We start from the raw sequence: 23,545 nt of genomic DNA on the forward strand, positions 1-23,545 counted from the left end.
TTTACCCTTTGCTGGAGATAGTTACCAATATATTTATGAACAGAAAAGGACTGCTAATACTAAAAGACTCTTCAGTTGGGCTCCACTTCAGCAGCTGTTTTCCGTCTTTCACTGCAGCACACAAAAAATTCACATGTCTGCACACATTTATTTTTTTTTAAGAGTGCAAATCAGAAGATTTGGATGCACCAAGACAAGGATGATGCCAGAATCTTCTGGGGACAAGTAGCTCAATCCTGCCAAGCATGACTGTTGTGGGTTTACACCAATGGGCAGGTAAGCACTCCACAGTCACTCACTCACCACACTCATTGGAATGGAAGAACAAGAAAGGAGAAAAACAAAAAATCTACAAACCAAAAAACTCAAGAAAATTCAAAAAATTAAACAATTTTTAAAAAAAAATATCAAATAAGCAGGAGAAAAGGGAGAGGGAGACAGGAGAAAACAAGCAATGCAAAAGCAGTCACTCACCACTTCCTGTGGGTAAATTGATGTCTAGACAGTACCTGAGGTAAAGATTGCTGATTCCCTATATCTTCCTATTTTCCCTTTTATTGCAAGGCAGGACTTTATATGGCATGGGATATCTCTGGTTGGTTCAGGTCATCTGCCTGGCTGTGAACTCTCACCCTCAATCTGTTCACTGGGGAGTCAGAGTGAGAAACAGAGGAGACCTTGATGCTGTACAAACAATGTTCAGCACCAGCTACAGTATTAAAAGTGTTATCCGTTCTATTTCAGTCAAAATTTTGAAACACAGAGCTGCTATGAAAACAAAAATCTATTCTGTCCAGGGTCAGTGCAAAGGTATAATTATTTTCATCAAACCTGGGTTATATTCAGAAGAAAAAGAACAAAAAGGAATGTCTCTTAAGGCATAGCAAATGCTGGCAAGCAGCTGGGCCATTATGTTTCTTGGTTTTTTGGCAGTAGAGTGTAACTTTTTCTACTAATTTAGAAGGACCAAAACACTTAACCAGTTCTGAAAATGTTCACTGATTACACCATTCCCAAACTTTTAAAGGCAATCTGAATTTGTGTATTTTTCTAGAGCCATAGTACATATCACTAGGAGCTCAAAGAGAGCTTACTCCAAGAAAACCTTTCTTACCTGTGAGAAACTTCAAAAAGCATATGCCTGCACATTTGGAATATAATTTTGTGATGTTGCAGCTGCCATAGCCAATTCACAGATAGGCAGGACACTTGTAGAAATAACAGTACCAAAGTCTCCAACCTTTCCCCTGCCAGCCTCAGGATAAAAATCATTATGTGCCCACACAATTTACTTGGCAAGTTTGGAATTTTAAAAATGGCATAAATTTAAATATGACACAGTTTGTAGCCATAGTTACTCCTATTCAACATCACTGACACATGGAGGATGTTCACCCAGTCCCTGCTAGCACCCCTAGTCTTGCTGTCCAGCAAGGAGAATTGAGTCAAACTGCTACTTCACAGAGGAGCAGATATGTTTGTAAGAACCCTGACAAATTTCCCACCTAAGGTATAAAAGGATATGTTGGAAGATAATCTGGAACCATTTTCCCTTGCTAACTAGTCAGGGGGAAAGCAGTTGTCACTCCTCACCTTCTTCTTCTGTAGAAGACCCTTGCCTGTGAACCTTCCCTCTTCTCACCTACAGCTGAGAGAGCCTGTCTGTTTACCTTGGAGAGAATAAAAGAACACATCCAGCCCTCTGTTACCTATCCTACCACCAGCACTTGTGCTTTTGTCCTTGTCTGAGGTATCTCTTATCTGAATCGAACAGTGGAGATAGATTAAACCTTTTATATGCTACTGCCTCAGCTAAGGTGAAGAACAGATGCCTGATGGAAGGAGCTGAAGGTGATGCCATCAGGTAAAGGACAGAGAACAATGAAGATCCAGAAGTTCTGGGTTTAAAAATACAGAAATGTGAAGAAGCAGGGAAATAATGCAACTAATAAAGGCTTTCAAGGAGATGGAGTAGTTTTCCCCAGATGGGTACACAGGAGTTGCTACCCACAGCAGATTTCTGGAGGAGGCTTGGATTGAAGTAATTTGCACATATCAAGTAACAAATTTCTAAATTGCAAATTTGGCAATGACATCACAGATTTAGGAAGTTGGTCTACCACTAAAGACAAAAAAAACTCTCATGGTACATTTGTCTTTTATAAATCATAAAAATGATAATTTCCTGAGATAACAGATATGCAGATCCGGAAGGATAAAGTGCCCTACCCATTTTACTTAGAAGGCCACTAAGTTACAAAGAAACTCTCAGACTGACACAGGAAAGAAAGCTTACCTTTAAACTTGTTACTTTGTTGGCACTCACAATTCCTGTTTCAAAAATACATTCCGAGGCACCAGTGGGGGAGTCTCGACAGACTCCCAGAAAAGGCAGTGAGCCAACTTGTAGTTATTTTAAAGAATGCATCAGTTGTCTACAATTTTGCACCCTGGTACAGATCCTGTTTGTCTGAAAAGGATCCAGGCCATATAAAAACGGTCTGTTGGACAGAGTCCAGGGTTTTACAGACTAAAAGCACATAATTTTACAACATTCCACCTCAAATCTTGCATGAAAATGCTGGTTAGCAAATTGTGATAGGTAAAGGGAGGCGAACAACTTTTAACATTGTCAAAACACTTTTGGGCCAATCTCAAGACTGTAGGAAGAGCAATATCAGAACTGTGGGAAGAGCAAAAGGGAAAAGTAACATCTGTAAAATATATAGTGTTATAGTCTTTCTGCATCCTTGCCGTGACACTTTACTCTGCTACACTTACAGGGAGGTATTACTCTGATATTTTCAGTTTACAATGTATAGGCTTCTTGCCATCTGTTCAAAATTGAGATGAGCAAAACTATCTAGCTGCCAGTACAGTCTGCTAAGTATTCTGTCAAGTATTCTGCAATACCCTTCACTGGTTTTCTGATGTACTGAGAATCAAATACAAGAGTTCAGTTCTAAGATGATCTTCTTACATGATTACTTTTGTTACTATGAGCAGACCTACTAACTACAGGTCTATACCATAGAGTCAAGTTAAGCAAGTGTGCAAATGTCTGCAAATTCAGGGTCTTAAATCCCTGTTCTGGTCCACATGACCTAACACAGCAAGTAATATTCACAAGTCCTTTTTAATTGTTAAATACTGAAACTTTGTATGAGAAATATGTAATTTCTTTGCACTACTTAATTCTGAGAGAAAGTCCTTTAATGCTGTAAAATTGGCCAGTGATATGAATTCATCACAGCTTATGTAGCTCATGCAGGCACCCCTGTAGTCACAGCACCCCATTACAGTGGGGGTGATGTTACTTTTCTCAGCATGACCAGACATTAACACAGCTGAAAAACAACAGGTAAAGCTGCTACATTCAAAGAACCTCGTTCCTAACAGGCTACAAGCCTTGCTTAGCCAGAGGTCAAGTTTACCAAATAAACAGACTTTCAGCAAAGAGTGACCAAAAAAAGGAATCACAACCTGAGCAAAAACAACATCTGCATAAGTGAGGACAAATGTTCAGGATACCAGACAAGGAGACAGGCTGATGAAGCTGTGGATAAATCAGGATGCCATCTTATTCAAAAGAAAGTACTCAAAAGAGACAATGGTGCCCTGTTATTAATCCTGTCACTTTTAAGTGGTAGATCATAAGAGTAAAGCTGGTATTGCACATGGTTATGGGCCCCCACATTAAAAGCCATTTGAACTTGTTCCAGGAACAGAACTGCATTGTATAAGAAGCTGCCAGTTGTACCAGCCTGACATAAAACAAGGGCCCTCCAAATTCCCTTATAGAGTAGTTGCTGCAGAGCTATTTGCCATATAGGATCAAATTTGCCAGCTTCATCATGCCATGATTTCAACAGACTAGGGGGGTTTTTTTAAGGTACTACAAAGAAAGGAGGCACAGGAAAAATTACTTTTTAGACAAAGTCCTTTCTATCAACAAAGCTAAAACTAGACAAAAAAGTTTTCCTTTCAGAAATGCCTCGTTATACACCTAGGTAGATTTATGGTGATCTGAAGCAGAGAAAGAGAACAGAAAGGAAGACTCACTTCAGCCTCTGGTCAAACACTTATGAAATCACTTGAGATGTGTGCTCTGAGTACTGAAAAAAAGAAGCAAGATTATACAAAATACAACATTAGAAGGTGTCAGGAGCAACTCAAAGCAGCCAGGGACTGGTTCAAGACAAGACAGACTCATGGGTTAAAATCCCAACTTGATATGACTCTGAGAGACTGAATCAGAGCAAATTCATCTGCACTTTTGAAGCCATCTTCGCTGGTTCTCCTCTACACCCTCCACTTTAATGGCTGTTCTTAAGACTGAAGAGCCTTTCTATAATAGATGTGTTGTCAAAAATAATCAATACTTCCAAGAAAATGTTTAGACCAACCCATACCTTCAACCAAATACAATAGATGAAAAAATAAGAAAAGAACACAAACCAGAAATATCTAAATAACTCACAGGGGTTTCAACAAATATGGAATGTGGCTATTTGCTGTATTTCTGAGTAAGTGGCTGAGATTTTCTTTACAGGCAAGCTACAAAGCCCACAGTGGGTTCTAATGTCACTCCATGTCATAGAGGCACCATGTCTATCACCTTTTTTCTCTCTCATAACACAGACCAGTCATGAAATTGGTGGAACATTTGCTATTTCAATGTTTGTTATTTCTTGTGCTTTGAACAGTGACTCCATCCCTAGTTAAACTGTCACACAATTCCCCTGAATCTCAAAAGCAAACATATTTTCAAATTAAACACAACAACAAAAAAACCCCACACTATCTGAAAATTCTCTAATAGTAGAGTTGAAGGAAGTAGTTAATTTACTGGGAATGCTGTAAATTTGGCACAACCTGGTGCTTCTGCATCAGCACAACTTTCAAAATGCAAGTCAGAATGGAGACAGGGAAACTCCACCGTGTCATCACATCCATGCCACTGATCCTCTCAGATCTGCTTTCTGAAGAGCCTTCAAACATTCTGCAGACCTCATTTACCACCAGTTGAGTACACAGTGCTTCACCACTTCCCTTGAAAGACTACTCCATAAATTTTAGTCATAAACTGAAGAGGAATTTATAATTGGATACAGATGTCTCCCAAAAATTGCCACACACCATATATTAATTTCTGTGGGTTGATCAGTGCAGTTTGAAGGCTTCTGTAATACTCATTCAACATCTTCTTTGATGCATGGTGGGATGAAACACTGAAAATAATTCCTCTTAGGTGCTCTTGAAATCTTTTCAGACAGTTGTATTCCTTATAACCACCTTTCTTTATAGCAGATAAACAGTGCATTGCAAAAGCAACACCATATCACTTATTGTTTCAGTTTATTAGCTTACAACTTAATTCTAGAATAACATATATGGTGAAGAATGTCTCTTGAAACAGAAAGATGTTTTTGTCTTTTTTGTAGAAGGGCAGAAGAACAAATAAAGTGTTCTATAAAATGTGTGAACAGTGGGGTTCAGCACAGAGTATTTTTCACCTGAGGAGTCAAAAGGAAAGTGTACTTACTATTGCAATTGTAAATTAGATTGGAATTATACCTATCTTACATAAGACAGAAAAAAGAAACATGCTATAGAAGAAAAAAAAAGTCAGTCTTAATATTAGATCCCCTATTACTTCAGCCTCCTGCACCTGGGATTTCTTCCTTTAAGAAAAAAGTTGGAAGTCACTTTGGAGAGAAGCCAGCTGTCTGGAATCCTTTGTCCAAAACCAAGTGTGGGCTTCTAGCAAGTCATAACAGAAAAAGGCAAGATCTTTTCACTTTTTATAGTATCTTAAAAGCTTTCTTTCTCCCTGCAGCTTCACAGAAAATGAAAAGATAAATTCAATCAGTGCAATTGAGAACAGAAAAGTCACGCTTCATTTACAAATGTTCAACGTAACCTATAGTGGTTACCACTGTACATAAAAAAGTTCTACCCATCTGAGAGCATGAGAAAATGGTGGCAGGTCATAAAAAGTGAATATAGGAAACAACAGAAAAACTGCCTTCAGCTCTTACATGCATTTGTTCCTGTTGATGAATTTTGATAATACAGAGAGATTTTTTTACACAACCACAAGTTTTAAAAATGAGGTCAGTCTCACTTTACATGGACTATTCTATCAGTTTATGTGTTCAGAGCCTTGAAATCTTGTGGTGCCATGAACACAGGGTTCTCTGGTCCCCATTGTTCATAAATTAACCCTTTTTTCCCTAGGAAGTGAAGACAGACTAATATTACTCTTTTGAAAACGCTGTTTGTTCTGAGAAAGGAATTCTTAGCTGCACCACCAGAAAGAACACTCCACAGTTAGACCATATGATTTCAAGGGCACAGAATAGGCCTTGGGAACATTCTCTCCTCGATGGGAATGTGTAACACTGTCACCTTCCCAGCACTCTGCTCAACAGACACATCCACATTCACCCTCCACTGAAAAACAAACAGTGGCTTAAACACAGGGCCTGGGAGCCAGGGGTAAACAACACTGATTCCTTCAGAGTCTGCACCAAACAATTACAGTGGAAGACTGATTAATTTGGACTAACTTTGTTTTTCAAAAATCCAAGAACAACACAAACCAGGTTCTGTGCTTACACACACATCTCAGTACCTAGCTGCTATCTTCACCTATTCATATTTCAAGAGACCCAAGTTAATGACAGTGGCAGAAGCCTATGGATGCACCTACCTTTACATGGAGCTTTTAAGGCTTTTGAAAGCCTGTTTTGATTTAGTCTTAGTTTTCCATCTGTCACATTTTTACCCTCCATGTGGGTGGAAAAATTCCTTGATTTTTTGGGTCAACATCCTCATAATGTAAAACGTAAGAGTGACTTTAATTAGGTCCACAAGCACTTCCTTTGACAGCTCTCCCCAGAGGACAACAAAGTCCTGATTTTTGTGACATTCTTCCAGTGACACAGGCACTCTGAGAGGGAATGAGTTTATATTCACACAGATATGTCACCTTGTGGCCATAGCATTGCCTCTCTAGGAGAGGGAAGGTTTCCAGCACACATCTTGCATTCCCTGGGCAAGTTAGTAATAAAAGGATAGATAAAACCTAAAGCCTATAAATCCTATAAGCCCTCTTCTTGGGCTTATAAATCAATGAGCTTTGTCCAGCTCTTGAGAGAATGGAAACTAGCAATCACACTTGGAAGAAAATTGCAAGGAAAAGGAACTATTCACTGGCACTAAATAAAGTTAGAGAAGTTTCTGGACTCAGAAGAGGGCAGCCCACCACCCCCTCTAATGGGGATGTTGTAGGTCTTGGTCTGGGGTAATGATTACAACAGGCACAGCAATCAAGGCTTAACATCACACCTCACACACCTTGAGGTCCAGCAAAACCCAGGTTGCAGCACACATCTTTCTCAACCTGGTGTTAAATTATTTCAGTGGAGGAAAAATGCTTTTAGAAAGTACAGAACGTTTTTTGTTGAATATTAGTTCCACACTTGCACATTATTGTTCAGATTTTCTTTTTCAGAATGTAAAACCATGAAAAATCACTGACCCAATCCTTATCTAGGAGAAATATTGAACCTTGCTCAGAAGAATGTCATCTTTCAAACAAGTTTTAGCTTTAAATGCAGTCTGTCCAAACATTTAAAAGAGTGTTTTCCTCTAGGCAATATGTCAAAAGCTGGGTTGGAATAGACATATGGCTATACAGTTGCCTAAAATTATTGAATATTTTAGTAGCCTGGATCAATTTAATTTTTACAAATTATTTTTAGATGCAAAACTTCTAAACCTCAGAAAGTCATATAGTGATGTTGCCTATGAATATGAAATAACACGTTTTTCTCCTGAAAACGCAGTAATTAATGGTTGTAGTAATTATTGCCACCACAAACAGAATATTTTTCCTAACAGTTACACATTGGCTGCCTGAGACAGCGTTCCTTTCCTCTGTGCTCAGAATAAGGATTGAATTAAGACAGAAACCACTGTGGAAGACAGTAAATTCCAACAGGAATGAGCAGAATGCATTATGGCAACCCTTTTGCAAGATGGGGTCCCCAGTCAACCACACAGTCTTTGCCCAGAGCTGTGAAATTCAGTGACTGTCTCGCCATTCTGGCTAAATACTGGCCTGAAAGAGTTCTGATGAACAGTCCCAGCTATGAGAGGAGGAGTGAAGCATTTTCAGGCACTGCCACTGAGAGATGTCTTTGAACACTGTGGTAGAAGGCAGGCTGTCCTGTGAGCAGATATCTGCTGTAACACCTTTGCACCTCCTCCAAATTACAGTGAAGTATTCCAAGACAAGTGAACAGATGGACTGATTCAAATGGATGACTGTGGTAGTAAAAAGGTTTACTGTTGATAAAAATATTCACCTATATTTTAAAATCACAATATGAAATAATTTTCCAATTTTAGGAAGATCCACAGTTCAGCATTTGGCATTTCATTAATTAGACACTAACAACTAATTTAACCATCATTACAGAATTCATTTAGTAAACAAACCTCATGATCTCAGGAACTAGCTAACCTCAGAAATGCTGAGTCATGAGAAGGTTATGGAAAGTATCAAGTACAAGAAATGAATCCCACTTCAATTTCCCTGTTTTCTGTTTTTACATTCTCCTTTTCCTGGACCATTGCCTTTAATCTGGGGCCTTATTATTGAATGCTCTGCCTTGTACTCTCACAGGGAGATTAATGGATATAGCACTGCAGTGAACAGCATTGATTGACTGTAATCAATGACTCAGCACTGCCACACAAACAGGGGAGACAGACTCATTTGCTGCCCATAGCACATCAATAACACATTTTACACAACAAACCAGATTTGTTCTCCAAGGAGAACCTTGTCATGTAACCATCCAATCTACCTCCTACTTAGATTCAGTGCTGAGGAGAACAGCCTCCTCTCCCCCACTAACATAATTCCCACATTTATTTACAGTAGCTATGTTCTTGCTTTCTTTACATTGACAGATTGTGCTGTTCCAGTTTTCATCCAGTTTACATCACATGATCTACACAGTAAGAGAAAAAGGAGTGTATTTTGTAAAGTAAATGGCAATGGTTTCACATGTGTAATAGTCACACTTTTACCATGATTTTGTTGGGTTTTGTATTCATTCATGTTTCTCTGGGTCTTAGTCTTGAGACTAATAATTGGGTAGAAGCTAAAGTAATGCAGTCATTCAGAGTTCCCAGACTCTAAAGCAGGGAGTCTATGGTACTGGAATCAGTAAAGAAGGAGCAGTGGATCCCAGTCTGAGGCTGAACCTGCTCTTCTTTACAGGTAAGGGCCAGCTGTGAGACACCAGACTCACTGCTGATCTCCTAGCACCTGATTAGACTTTGGAACTGGAGGCATAAAGTGAACATGAAAGGAAAATGCAGGACCAGCTTAAGCACTGCTAAAGTGTTGGGACATGGACATGAGACAGGTTGGGGTCTGAAACTGGAAAATATTTCCAGATTTCATGCTAGGGACACAGCCAAAGTCACAGCAAGTAACTACAGCTGTAAGTCTGAAAAGGTCTTTGTGGAGTCATTCCTTGCTCACCATGAGGACCAACTACACTTAGATCCTCCACAAAAAATTTTGTTCAGTCTGAAAAATCTCCAGAGACTGACCTGGCAGCTTCTTTGGGTGATCCATCACAGTGCCTAAATACCAGCTGTAGAGTTCTTCCTGGAATGTGATTAAACCCATCATTACTGCAAATTGCCTTTTGTTCCATCCTCAGAGATGAAGAACAAATTGCTGTGACATTTATTCTCTTTTCTAGACAGCAATTCACCAAGCTGAGCTCATGCAAATAGCACTTTGATAGGAAAACCAATGAGCTGCCAGATGCAGGGGTGGCTGCTGGAACTGAATGTGTTCCCCTTTTGTTCTCCTATGAAGGCAGTAGTAGGCAGCAGGAAAAGTCCAGCTCCTCCTTGGACCTCTGGCTGAAGGCAGATGGACAGAATAGTAGTTCATAAGATGCTTGTACAGGACACACAGGGAATCCAGATTTTCAATAAAACACACTCAGTTCCTGCACTCTGTGTCACATTTCCTTAGACTAATGGAAAGCAAACCAAAAATTGTACTTTTTCCAGTTTGTTTATGCATTTCCTAAAGTATCACTTATAAAACTGGATGACCAATTCAGGATGGCATTTATCACAACAGAACAGGGCAAAATGTCTGTCTCTCATCCCCTTGCTCATAATACCTTTAGTAATGACTCCCAGAATGGCTTCCACAATTCAGCATTGTGCCTCATCAGCGACTGGCATTCATTTTCTAATTTGCGGTAGCCCACAGATACTCCTGCTGGCTGAATTATTCCCCATTTTCTATAAATAAATTATAGTTTCTTCTCTGACTATAGAAACTCATGCCTCTTCTGATTCCATTATATCTTCTTGATTTCAGACCAGCTTGCCAGCTAGTGAAATAACTTTCAATTTTAGTTCTACCTCCCTCAGCCTGGGTGTTGTACTGGAAACTTGGCAGATGATACTGACTCCACCAATTAAACTTTTTGGTTTTGCAAGCCCTTTCTAGGGAACTTTTTGTTTTAATTTTTATTATATTAAAGCAATTCTGCATACCAACTTTAAAATGTCAGTGGGGGAATAAAGGCCTTTCAGCTGATGGTTCTGCTCAACTGTAATCTTCCATTTTCTCCTTGTGTTTTGTTGCTTTAGTTGTCAAGTGGCAGAGAAAATGTCCAATTTGGATTCCTCATGGTACAGAAACAGATGAATTAAACCTTCAAGGCACATTAGCTTAACCTCCAAAATTAAAACACAAGCTAACAACTGTAAGTCATTTCACTCACTTTCATTAATCCAGACCAAAGTAATCTCGCTGTGCATCCCAGCAATGTGGAATGGTACATGCTAGAACCAACATGGCAGGTCTCTGAAACATCAATGTACCTATGGTGTATTGCTGAAAAATTGCTGAGATCGACAGCTAAACTTATTTCCAGATCCAGGTAATCTTTTCATCAAAGAGAGCACTCTACAGCATGTGTGGTAATATCAAAATGTGTGTTTTTTCTTACAGGTGTTCCATTCATGCCATAAATATGGTGAGATCCTAGAATGGAGGATATAGAGCTTTCATCATTTTGTTTTCTACCAGGGGCATTTCTCTGCTCTCATAATCTTTTTCTGACATATGGATGCATACAATCTTTCATTTTGTATTGATATTTATGTGACTTCCTTCAAACCATTAAAAACCCACTAAAATATGAAATATTTGCAAGTATAGACGTGAACTTGTCACTTTTCTGTGTATATCATATATATCATTATTTAGGACATGCAATTTATTGACTCAACCTAAGGCTTATTTATTAAGCCAATCATACATGCTCATTGAGTCCAGTGATTCACATCATGCAAAAACTGAACATCTTAAACAACACATGTGCAATAAATGCAAACAGATGTTTGCAGTCTAAGCTTGCCTTAACAGTGGTGGCATGGCAACATATCAAAGGCAAAATGCAACATGGCCAGAATTTCCCACTGGAGTGTTAAGCACAGCTACATAACTTTGAACCACAACCAATAGGATATTCCAAACCACCCTGTGCTTAAGGTAAGAATTCATAACTAACTGCTAATGCCTAAACTTCCCAACTAAAATTGAATGGAATTTCCCATGAAGGAGACAACTAAGACATGAACACTATAGTAAAACAACTACTCATTTTACAGAATTAACACAGCAGGAACATTCATGTTGTTTCATACATAGTGAAATTAAATTTCTCCAAAAAAATCCACCTCAAGAGGCCAGATCTGAGGTTTTATATGGAATTTTCCAGTCTAGGCAGCTACAAAACAGAAATGTTAGAAACAGCAGAGCAGCACATGCATCACTGGAGGAGCACAGCAGACAAGTTGTGACACTCAAACTGATACCCTGAGCACTGCAACCCAGTGCATCACCAAGCAGAGCACTCAGCCCATTGCAATGGCTGTGCACAAGAGGTCAAAAACGGCCTTTCTTTCATAACACTGAATGTGAATATCATTAATGCTAAATGGAGCTGAATACAATGATATCTAGAGAAAGTGCCTGGTTTTTTTTTTTATATGCCTTCTCCCTAAATCCAGCTTTCAGAGGACCAATGCAGAAACACCATTGAGTGAAACTACTAGAGAAAAGAGAGTGCAACTTAACTTCTACCCGCTAATGGACCCATAAATGGCAGATTTTCAGTTTTTTCAAGGAAAATCCTGATTTGCCTAAAACCAAGCATCAATTATTCCAGTCTCTGTGCACATAATCACATGAAACAGTAACTTTACTAAAAAAATCAGCAGAGATATGAAATTGAACATGTGTTACAATCATAGATATAGATAGATTAGGAAACATGCATCTGCCTTTGTACAGACTTTTAGACTCATGTATATTTCTAGATATCTTGCTGAACCTGAAACACACTTAATGTGAAAAAAAATTAAAATATGGAATCACACAAAATTTGCAATAAAATATTTGTCTTCTCTTGATTACTTGCTACACCATCAAAACTTAGATTTAACATTAATATTTTTAATGAAAGAAAAAAAAATTGAGTACAGGAGGGAAATACTTCCTAAATAGCAGACCCTAACACAGGTTGTATATTTTTAATACCTTCCCCTTATGAATCTCAAAGCAGTGTGTATTCCAAAGAACTAACCCTGATAAATGTCTTTGAAACATAACTTAGAATTAATACAGAAAAAATAGATTTAAAGAATAAGCTTTCATAAATAAGACTATTTGTGAGATAACACAGGACTAGGGAATTTGTGAAGGATTAATTTTCAGCCTAGTCATTTTCTCAACTTTTTGGAATGAATAAACACACAGGAAGATAGGATTAAAACTCCACATCTTCATCACAGACTTTTCACGCTTAACATTTCCCAACCCTTTTTAATTAAAATACTTGCATTTTTCCTGTCCTAAACAATTACACTACACAATAGTGAACAAATATACAGATGTCACAGACTTCTAATCCAGAGCACAGTTTAAAGTTCTCTCATCTAAGGAAGTGCCTTCTTAAGCCATTCCTCAGCTGTCCAGCTTTTTGCCTCCTTCATTTTCATGACTCTTAAGCACTTCTACTCACAGGAGCTGTAATTAATGCAATGCTAGGCCAGAGGTTTCTCATGAGGAACACATCATCTCATTTTTAGGTTGTGGCTGCAGACTGCAACCACCATAACTGTATCCTGAAAGTGGCACACCAGAGCCAAGCAAGGCACTGCAGTGTGAGGACAGCTGCTGGGCTAGAAAGCCCAGCTCAGATTTGCAATGGTATTTTGAACTTTAAATTCCAAATACATTTACCAAAGGCTGAAAGAAGAGAGGCAAGTTTTAAAAAAGGTTTAAAAATTAGGCTACACACACGTTTTGTGGATCACATGATCTCTGGAGAACAGTGTTAGGCAGATGAACTGGGCAGATAGATAAAGATGCCTTTCCTATAATTCCTTATCATTCATCTACAAAACAAGTATTTTACTTCATGCAATATAGTGAATTCTACAGAAAAGGTGATTTTGCCTTGCTCTCTAGACACCCATCTCCATCCTGAGTTATTCTTAGAGCTCTTCAACTGCAGATGGCAATTTTCAATTAGGTATGTGCTTCAGGGGAAATAAGGAATTTACTAAGGTCACTTAAGGGCAATGAAATCACACATGCCATATAAAATGCTTACACTACAAAATGATAGCATAATGGAATGGTAAAGCCTTTAACAAAATCGTAAAGGGAGCATGCAACTAGTACAGCATGTTCTTTTATTATTTCAAGCTCTCCAGTTACACCTTTGAAAGGTTAGTCCTTTTTTTTTTTTTTTTTTAACTGAATATGTGTAAAGATATCAGGAAAAAACATGATGTACCAAACTGCCTCCTGACAATGTGTAAGAGTACTCAGCTACTCAGCTCCAAATTATACACATAAAATATTACAAATATACAAAATATTTAAACGGGATCAGAATGCCTTTAGCTCTTTCTTCTTTAATCAGAGAATAAACCTCATCACCTGTTAATATGGTTAGAGACCCTGCCTAAGGTAGCAGGCCAGAGACTGGCAATCCAGTCACAGTCATTGCATTTTCTTGTGCTTTTAGATAAAGCACAATGTCTATCCCATATTTTAAATGGGACAAAAATATTTTAAAATTTTATTTACTTTGAATTTTGTTTTCTCACTGTAAACAAGCATAAAAGTTCCCTGGGCTTTATCTCCCAACCATCAGTTTTGGTCTGAAACTAATTTGCTTTTAGTGCATGCAGGTTAATGGGAACTTGTGTGACACCACGGGCCCAGCAGCAAGCTGAGGTAAATCCCTGGGGCAGACACTGGCTTTAGGCAGTGCCCCTGATGCTGCAGGTGCTGCAGCCACATCATTTCCCATCTCCTGCGGGTGGCAGAGGCAGGCACTGGGCTGGGAGGAGTGAGAACCAGCTCCTCCCCCGTGTCCCTTGGCAGGGTCACAGCGCTCACCAAGGGACAGGCAGGCTGCACCCTGCCCAGCCTGGCCACACTGACCCTGCTCACATCCTGGGACACAGCAGGCTCCTGTCAACCCCAAATACACTGCAGAGACTTTGAACCACCTTTCTACCTTGCTTGGCACTGGGAAATCAAAAGACCATTAATGATTGCAACACAGCTAGACAAACTGATCATGCAATTTCCTGAAATGAGACTTGGAAAAGGTGATTTAAGAGCATGTTTCCCTGGAGTCTTCTCTTGCCCTTTAAATTTATGCTTTACTAACAGCCCTCTTACAAGTCCTTTCTCTGTACTTCTTTTCAATTCAAAATAATAAAGATATTCCACAAAACCACCAGGACTGAAGTGCAACAAGTGAAATTTATGGTTCTGGTCCACCATCCTTGCTTTCCTTGCCATGGTGGCTTCCACCACAACCAAAGATGATTCATCACAAAGAACCCATTAGCTTCAGCCCTGAAATAGGTATTTAGGATCTTGCTGTATACTTTGTGGTGTTGAAGCTCCTATAAAAGTCTCTACTGGAACTACTACAGCTACCCTTTGTCATTCCCATTAAAACCTCACTCAATATTCAAAGTCAGAAACTAACAAAAAATCTTTCACAGAAATTAATGACAATCTCTATGAACACAAGTGACTTAATTCTTTCTTTATTTCAAATTAATTTTAACCAGGTAATACTATATTACTAATCTCAGGGAGACATTGATTCATAAAAATTACAGCTATTTAGAAGAAAGAGTGTTTTAAAATAACAATCATCTTCATTGTAAGTTTCTAACCTCCTAGGAATTTTATTTTCCCACTTTGATGGCTAGGAAAGATGTAGCTACATCTCCCATAATGGGTGCATTCACATGCCTGTGGTGCACATAAATATGAATAACCATGAAAATAAGAGGAAAGTAATCATATATCTATCAGTCTCTAATGTCAGAAAAACAAAAATCATTCTGAAAATGCACTCCAACTGACTAGTTCTGTGCAACATTTTTTCGTTAGAAGGTACTCCAAGAGATCAACTGAAAATATTTTTCAATTCCTATGTTTTACACCATAATGGCAGAAAACTTAAATACAGTTCCTCAATGAACATGTGCTTCTTAACAGCAACTGTCCTGATGGACTTCACACCAGTATTCTTACACCTAGAGACCTATTTGAAATTTGTTTTCAACTTTATTTTTCATTATGTCCTGATTAAAATCTTCAGGGAAAAATTTCTCCATCTTTGTGAAGATTTTACTGAAAGCCTGCTTTTAAAATGTAATCACACTGTGCAAATACTTCCTAAATAATACAAATCCCTGTTTTGAACTCGGTAATCCCTATTGTAGTAGAACCTGTTTAGCTTACATTTCCTATAACAGTACCTGAAGTTTATTTTTTAACTCACTGCAAAATCTTTATTGCTACAGGAACTCCCTGTATTGTAACAAACATATTCCATCTATCCTGATTTACTGCATTCTCTAACATCCAAATAAAACTCACGAAAACCTTAGACATGCTAAAGAAGCGCACTTTTTGTAAAAAGCACGTTTTAAGATTTAAAGGAAAAAAAAAAAAAAAAAAAAAAAGTCAAGAACTTCTTTTCCCAAAGATACTAGGATGACAACACCATGGATTTGCAGCGCTTCAGCCAACTGACCAAAGCATGTCAGCTTTATTCGCAGTCTCAGCTCACATCTGAGCTCCATCAGAGCTACGAAAGTTTGAGAATCCCTGCGGTAAAACGAAGGTGCATCCGACTTGGGAGCACATGGAACGTCAGATAAGTTACGGGAGCCGCTCCCGCAGCTCCGCAGCCGCACGGAACCCAAGCCCGCTCCAGAGGGAACAAACCACAGCTGGAAGGACAAATCTGCCCCGACCCAACCACCCCCAGCTGCGAGGACCCGCCTGCCGTACCTGCTCCTCCATCTTCCCGGGCAGTTTTTCTCTTTTCCCGAGCCGGAGAAGCGGGACACAGCCGCTGCCGGGCGGTGCGGGGCTGCGCTCGGTGCGGTCCTGCCCCCGCTCCCGATGCGGTTCTGCCCCCGGTGCGGTCCTGCCCCCCGGTCCGGTCCTGCCCCCGGTGCGGGGCTGCGCTCGATGCGGTCCTGCCCCTCGGTCCGGTCCTGCCCCCGGTGCGGGGCTGCCCCCGGTGCGGTCCTGCCCCTCGGTCCGGTCCTGCCCCCGGTCCGGTCCTGCCCCCGGTGCGGGGCTGCGCTCAGTCCGGTCCTGCCCCCGCTCCCGGTCCGGTCCTGCCCCCGCTCCCGATGCGGTCCTGCCCCTCGGTCCGCTCTAATCCTGTCCCCGGTGCGGGGCTGCTCTCGGTCCGGTCCTGCCCTGCCCCCCGGTGCGGTCCTGTCCCCGGTGCGGGGCTGCCCCCGGTCCGGTCCTGCCCTCGCTCCCCTCCGGTCCTGCCCCGCCCGCCGCCAGCCCTCGCCCCTCTCGCAGGCACGGACAGCCCCGCCGAGCCCTTTAGGTCCAACAGGTTTCCTTATATAGGTAAACACAAAGTGCATTCCTGGTGACAGGGGCTAACTGGAAGGAAGCTTAATTTAGTTAACTCCCCGCATACCAAATGGGTCCGAGTGACCGAAGTTTGCTTAGCACAGAGTGGTGAAGGGTCTTCAGAAGGGAGAGCACTTCCCTTGCAGTAGTTTAGCACCTATGTACTTATTGCATTACTTAAAACCATAGCAATACTGACTACTATGTTCATATTACATTAAACACTTGACGATGTTACAGAGCACTGAGCCTGCATTTTCATCCTAGAAAAGTGGAGGTGACAAAGATTTGTGCACATACCTTCAAAAAATGTTAAAATAATTCCCACAATATTGAAGCTTCCATATCATATATCAAGTGTTATGTGAAAACGTTAGAAAATGAGGATTGCATTACTGATAGCAATGGAAAGGTGCAGTGTAAGAAAAGCTTGTTTTACTCTTTCCTGGTTCCTTTTCTATACAATGCAATAGTTAAGCATTTGGTGACAGACCTGTCTTGCCAGAGATGTGTGATTGAAATATATTAACAGACACACCCCTACCTAAACAGGGAAACAGAGACAGAGGAAGTACCAAGAACAAGCCTGCACTGCATTCTTCAGAGCAATGACATGTGTATTTCACATTTTTTTCCATCACCTTGACTGCTCACTACTTGCTAACCCTTTTCTGCAAATACAACTTCCTTGTCCAGAAGAACTTCAGCAGGCAATTAATCAACTAATTACAGGGAGATCATGTAATATGCGTCACTTTATTATATTTAGACATTTAGTTATGGCTTTTCTACAAGCTAAAATACTGTTGATATGCAGGTGGAATTAGAAAGCAGAAAGCACGACAATAGGGAAGAAAGCAATAAAACATGATAGAGGAACAAAAAAATATTAGTGAAAATGAGAAAAGTTTCAGGATTTTATAAAATTATGAGAGGCTGACTTAAAATATACAATGAGCTGAAAAATATACAATTTATTTTTCATTCTGTCTCCTGGTATATTGTCTACAACTCAAAATGCACAAGAGACACAAATTTGGCTTCCTGGTGACATATGGAGTGTTGGAAACAACAGTGTACCACACAAAAGCTGGAAATTATCATTATCCAGTGGACTACAGCATTTCTTTTTGCTGCCCAATATATGACTTGAAGATCATTAAATAATATACTGCACAGAAAAGTTATTCCTAATGTCCATTCCTAATGGTTTCAATACTTCTTTAGTTATAATTTTCCTCTTTCCCTGAGGCATAAACATTCAGCCTCATGATACTGAAATTTGGCTTAGAAGTTGAGAAAAATGAAAACAATACCAATAAATGTTGTAAGACACTCAATAAATACATCTAAAATAGTCTCTCTATACAGTATATTGGGAATCATGAGCATGTGGCCAGGGGCTTGGTGTAATGATCTTCATTCAACTCTTTTGGGACAGATAACTCACTTGTGGCTCCACTGCATAGGAAGAGGATTTTGGCCTCACAAAGTTCATGCTCTTGTGACAAAGCATTTGCACTAGACTACACAGCCAAGTATTCCCCTACCACCAGTGATCTCATGACCAGTTCCTGAATGAGTGTCATTTTTTTCACATGAGTTCAAGGCAATTAAAATTCATCAGATTCCCAAAACTGCAACAACAAAAGAATTTTAAGAGGGCTACTAGGCTAATAGTAGATTAGATAATAGATATTACTACAAGTATGGTTGACAGTCTGTCCTTAGGCTAGCAACTTTTCTGTTAGCCAACCCAGATTCCACAATAAACATCACATTCATTTATCTAAAATATTCCCTCAATGAAGGATTTCCCCACCACTTCTTCAGTGCCCATACTCATGCTTTACTTGCCCTAGTCTCAAGATGAAAACTCAACTAATTTTGATACTCTACACCTGACATACCCCTTTACCTCCTGACACACCTGTTTACCTCCATCTCTTTACCCAAACATCATCTTGAGAATCAGTCAGGGTATCTAGATTTTTACAGCCAGGCATGAAATCTCATGCTTTACTTGCTGGCCCCCAAGCTGTGATTTCATCAGAATGCTGGCAAAAGCATGAAAAGTTTCCTTCAGTCCCGTTTATGCTACCTTTGTAAGAGAGAATCTCTTTGCTTAAACAGTACTTGTAGTAAAAGAATCATTTATCCCTCAAATGTAAATCAGAATGAAATTTATTTCTATTTTCACTCCATGTCTCTGCTAAAGCATCAACAGCAATTAATCATCATAATAGATGTCATAGTCAGATCTTTTTTTATTTCTGAGTTATTTATTTTTTTAAGAAAGCCCTATATAATTCTCAAGCAATTCAGCTGATTCTTGAGGTTGAGGGGAACCTACACTTATTTACTGTGCTGTCACACATACATATCTGCATGTAATGCTAAGACTAATTATTGTGAAACCATCCTCTCCTTTTCTCCAGGAAGAGGTCTAGTAGATTTGAGCTTGTATTCTGCATCAGAGGGTTTAAGAAAAAAATCTGAGCAGACCTCTAGAATATGTTTGGTTTAATGCTTAATGGAACTAAAAGATTCATTAGAAATTAATGCAATTGAGGACAAAGAGTTATTTTCTTCACTGCTGTGCTCCAATCTGCCCCCAGCAAAAGCCTAGTATTAAATAGACACTCTCATTCAGTGTGTCATTAGCTTGTTTCCTGTGCACAATCCATACAAACAGTTTATTGGAGTTAGTTTAGTCCCTGCTGTTTAGATAGTAACTATTTGTAAGCCAAATGACCTTTGTCCAGCAGAGCCAAGGATCACAGTCCCAGGCAGAGCCTTGGTTATAAATGAGTGTGTTACTGCCTTTCTCTTTACTTCCAGTTGCATGCCTTACTAGCCATACTTGCTTCATCTAAAAAGTGGTTTATAAGAAATATTTTCTTTTATGAAAAGACTGATGGATTTTCCCTCTCCCACTTCTGCCCATTTTTAAAATATACAGTCATGTCACTCTTTGTGTTTTTGTACCAGAAATGGAAACGTAGTGTAAATTTTCATGGTGAATTTTGATTGAATGCAATAGCTGAGAGCAGTATACCAAGAAATGTATATGAAACAAATGATGTTAGTTTCCAATCCTCTTACCATGAGTCTCTAAATATCTGCCTTCAGCTTTTTCCCTATTAAATGCTCAGGGTGAAACAGGTTTAGTCTCCTTTCACTGAATTCTTACTCTATAACGAGGTTTGCTTCTGAAGTTCTTTGTAGGCTGAAATTGTCCACACTTGAGTGGCTAAATAAATTGGCTCAATTTAGCCAGGTAAGTTTAAAGCAACAGAGATTTCTCAGGTTTCACTGCACAGAGCTATGGCTGCACATTTTCCAGAATCAAGCTGTTAGTGCATTCTCAAAATTCTAATTTCTTCCATGCAATGGCAACACTTCCTTTCACTTTGATACAGGCAAGATTTCATACCTCATCTTGGTATCTGCATCTTTACATCTTCAGTTTCCCTCAGAGATGTGCATCACTGACATCCCACAATGTGTGTTCTGTTTTCTGGGGTGCAACAAGATCATTCCTTCAATATTCCTTCTCAGCTACATTACCCAGCCCTCAAATCAAGTAATGTGCTCAGCTAGAATGGCAGCAGTGAGTACCTGACAAATGAGGTAGATTCAGTTCTAACAGCCTTTGTTTCACATACAAGTCTCTTCAAAGATATGCAACATCCTAGTGCATCTCTCTTTCTACATCAAATGATTTTTAGCTTAAAAACCTAAACCCCTGAATACATTTCTATGTACAAGTCCACAAGTGCTATTTCCTTACTGCCTTAAACAATCTATGCATTCAGAATGCTAATATTGCATTTTAAGATACTGTGGCAGCATACACAGATACACAAATACACAGATACACTCATAATTTTAGCTTATGACCTGAAAAACATATGAGCAAAATGTCCTGGTGCTGAGTGCAGCTTTCCCCAAGGAAGGTAACTGCTGGAGAAACCCAGCTGGGTGGGTTTGTCCGGGATAGAGCTAAATTCCTACTGAGCAGGCCAGTATGGCTCTGTGTTTTGGCTTTGTGGCCAAACTGTGTTGATAAAACACTTTTGTTTGGCTGTTACTGAAGAGGTCTTGCACCACCTCAACATGCAAAGTTGCCTTTTTTGCCCATGTTGCCCCACTGCAGTGAGAAGGTTGGGAATGGGCAAGGAAGGGGAAGTGGACACTACCAGTAACTACAGCTGACCCACACTGGCCAAAGAGCTGTTTCATACCATGTAACAAAACTTTGTTTAAACCCAAGATGGAGTAAGAAGGGGGGTGGCTTCCCAAGGTAACCATTGTTTGGAGACTGGCTGGACATGGGTTTTCCTTGCAGTGTGGTGACTGTGTTACTTTGCTGTTCTTCCCACCACACTCACCTATTTGTCTTGTCTCATCTTTGTCTTGACCCATGAATTCTCTGACTTCTGTTCTTGCTATTTTCTTCCCATATCTCACTGGGGTGGGGGTGAGAAAGTGAACTGTCCAGTCCAGAGACTAACAGCAGAGAAGTGTTTGAAATTTCTCTTTACTGCTCATCAGTTATCTGCTTTAGCCTTGCAGAAGGTACTTCAGAGCAACTTGTGTAAATGCTTCCATCTCATTTCATGGAAAAGTAAAAATCTGTCATGCTACATTGCCCTCTGCAGTGGCCCACAGAAGTCATTTGGCTTCACCTTGAGATGCACTAGAGGCATCTAAATGCCAATCACACATCTGAGAAACAGCTGAAGTTGTCTCTCAGCCACAAGTTCCTTGGCTGTAACCATGTGCACACAGGAACTTCAGGGAAAACCACAAGATTTCCAGGTCAGCAGGTACACTGGCCACAGACTTGGGCCTGACAGCAATGTAGCCACAGACTGTAATTTATATATTCAGCTGATACAAGGCACAGGGGTTTGCTTTTCTTCCAGCAAAGGCAAACTAAAAATTATTTTAAGAAGCTGCATTCGTTCAACCTTCAGACTGAAAATGAAAATAGTCAAAAAAGAAGAAACTAAAAGGTTAAGTTATTCAGAAGCAATAACGCACAACTGCACATACTGTGGGCAGCTGAGCATGTGCCTTATCTGGGGAACACTACTGTACAAATCAGTTAACTTTATGATACAACCCTTGCTTTTTATTATTTCCTGATCTGGTGTTCAATTTTACAGCCTTTATGCAAGTACTTCGTTAATAAAGCATTACTTATAAAATTTGACCACATTACTTAACCTTTACACAGAAACAAAGATGTCAAAACAAGTTAAGGCAAATGACTTAGGGTATTATTTTTACCTTTGGGAAATGAATTGAGCTTTCTTCCTCACCAGTCTTTCAAAATGCATCATTAAATCAATGTAACATAACAAGTTGCTATCTTTACCCTTTTACCACGTGTTCTTCAGGTTTCAGTAACACATTTACAGTAAACAAGAGCTTTATTATTTCATTAAATACATTTAAAACACAGGGTTATGGTACTACACAATCCAGCAAAAAAGCTATTTGCTTCTGCAGAGTTTAAACACTTTATCTGGGAAAGTTAATGAAGTAATCATAATGTCGTTATTAATGAAGATTAGAGATGGATTTAAATGGCATTTGGAAAATAAACCAGACAATTAAACAGGCTTTCAGACTGTGCAAACTCCTTAGGGTCCAGGGAAAAAACTCTCAGAATACCTATACTAAGAAGGACATTTGGAAAACACTAAGTTCTTAATGCTGTAGAATTCCAGACAACAGAAATTATCTTCATGTCAACATCAACACTGGGGACTGTAAGCTCTGTGATGCTTAATGCTGACCAGCTGTGCTTGAAGCTTTGTTTTAAAGTCCTCTCAAGATATCTTTAACTGCAGCACCTTCCATATTAAGCAGACTTAGCTAATGATGGGATAGTAGAAATGTCATTAATGTTTGAACTGACATAGCTATCAGATAAATTAATCAGTAACACAATTTTTCATGGAGGAGAAGGATGATGCTGCAAACAAAAGTGTCATTGGCAGATGAATTTTTATATTTCATTGATGTAATACTGCAGAAAATGGGAGAAAGCATGTGTGATGGAAAATGGTAAATGAGCCCAGAGAGGTGTTCCAGAGCAGGAGTGGGCAGGAGAGGCAATGCAGGACTGCATGTTCCTTGTTTGCAGCATCCAGCTCACGGTTTGTTGACACACTTTCCCTGGAGCTGTTGGAGGACTCACAGCTTGGCAACTGCATGAATTCACTTCACCTGACTGCAAAGGTGAAGCACTGAAAATTGGAGCCCTGCCACTGTAAGCTCTTCTGTGGTTTCTGGAATAAAAATATTGCTGTTTCTCCCACCCTGAGTAAGTGGATCACCTGAGAGAGGTGCACTCTTAACCCTTCAGAGGGGTGGCCACACACGTGGCTTAGAATGCCAGTTACAGTCCCTAAATTGGGAGATAGGACTGCTGGCCAGAGAGCATGTGAGAAAGAGTTACATGACTGAGAAAATACTGAT

The 23,545-nt window shown here is 39.7% G+C and overlaps 1 protein-coding gene across 2 annotated transcripts in view; it reads right to left on the bottom strand.

Annotated features, from left to right (window-relative positions):
- Positions 1-16,552, bottom strand: part of MID1 (midline 1) — a 231,788-nt gene extending 215,236 nt beyond the window's left edge. For both annotated transcript variants that reach the window (XM_056496616.1, XM_056496609.1), the window contains exon 1: positions 16,463-16,552. The gene's annotated coding sequence lies outside the window, so the exon portion shown is untranslated. The remainder of the gene's footprint in view (positions 1-16,462) is intronic.
- Between the last annotated feature and the right edge of the window lie 6,993 nt (positions 16,553-23,545).

This window comes from Oenanthe melanoleuca, chromosome 1 (genome assembly GCF_029582105.1).
Source record: "Oenanthe melanoleuca isolate GR-GAL-2019-014 chromosome 1, OMel1.0, whole genome shotgun sequence".
NCBI lineage: Eukaryota > Metazoa > Chordata > Aves > Passeriformes > Muscicapidae > Oenanthe > Oenanthe melanoleuca.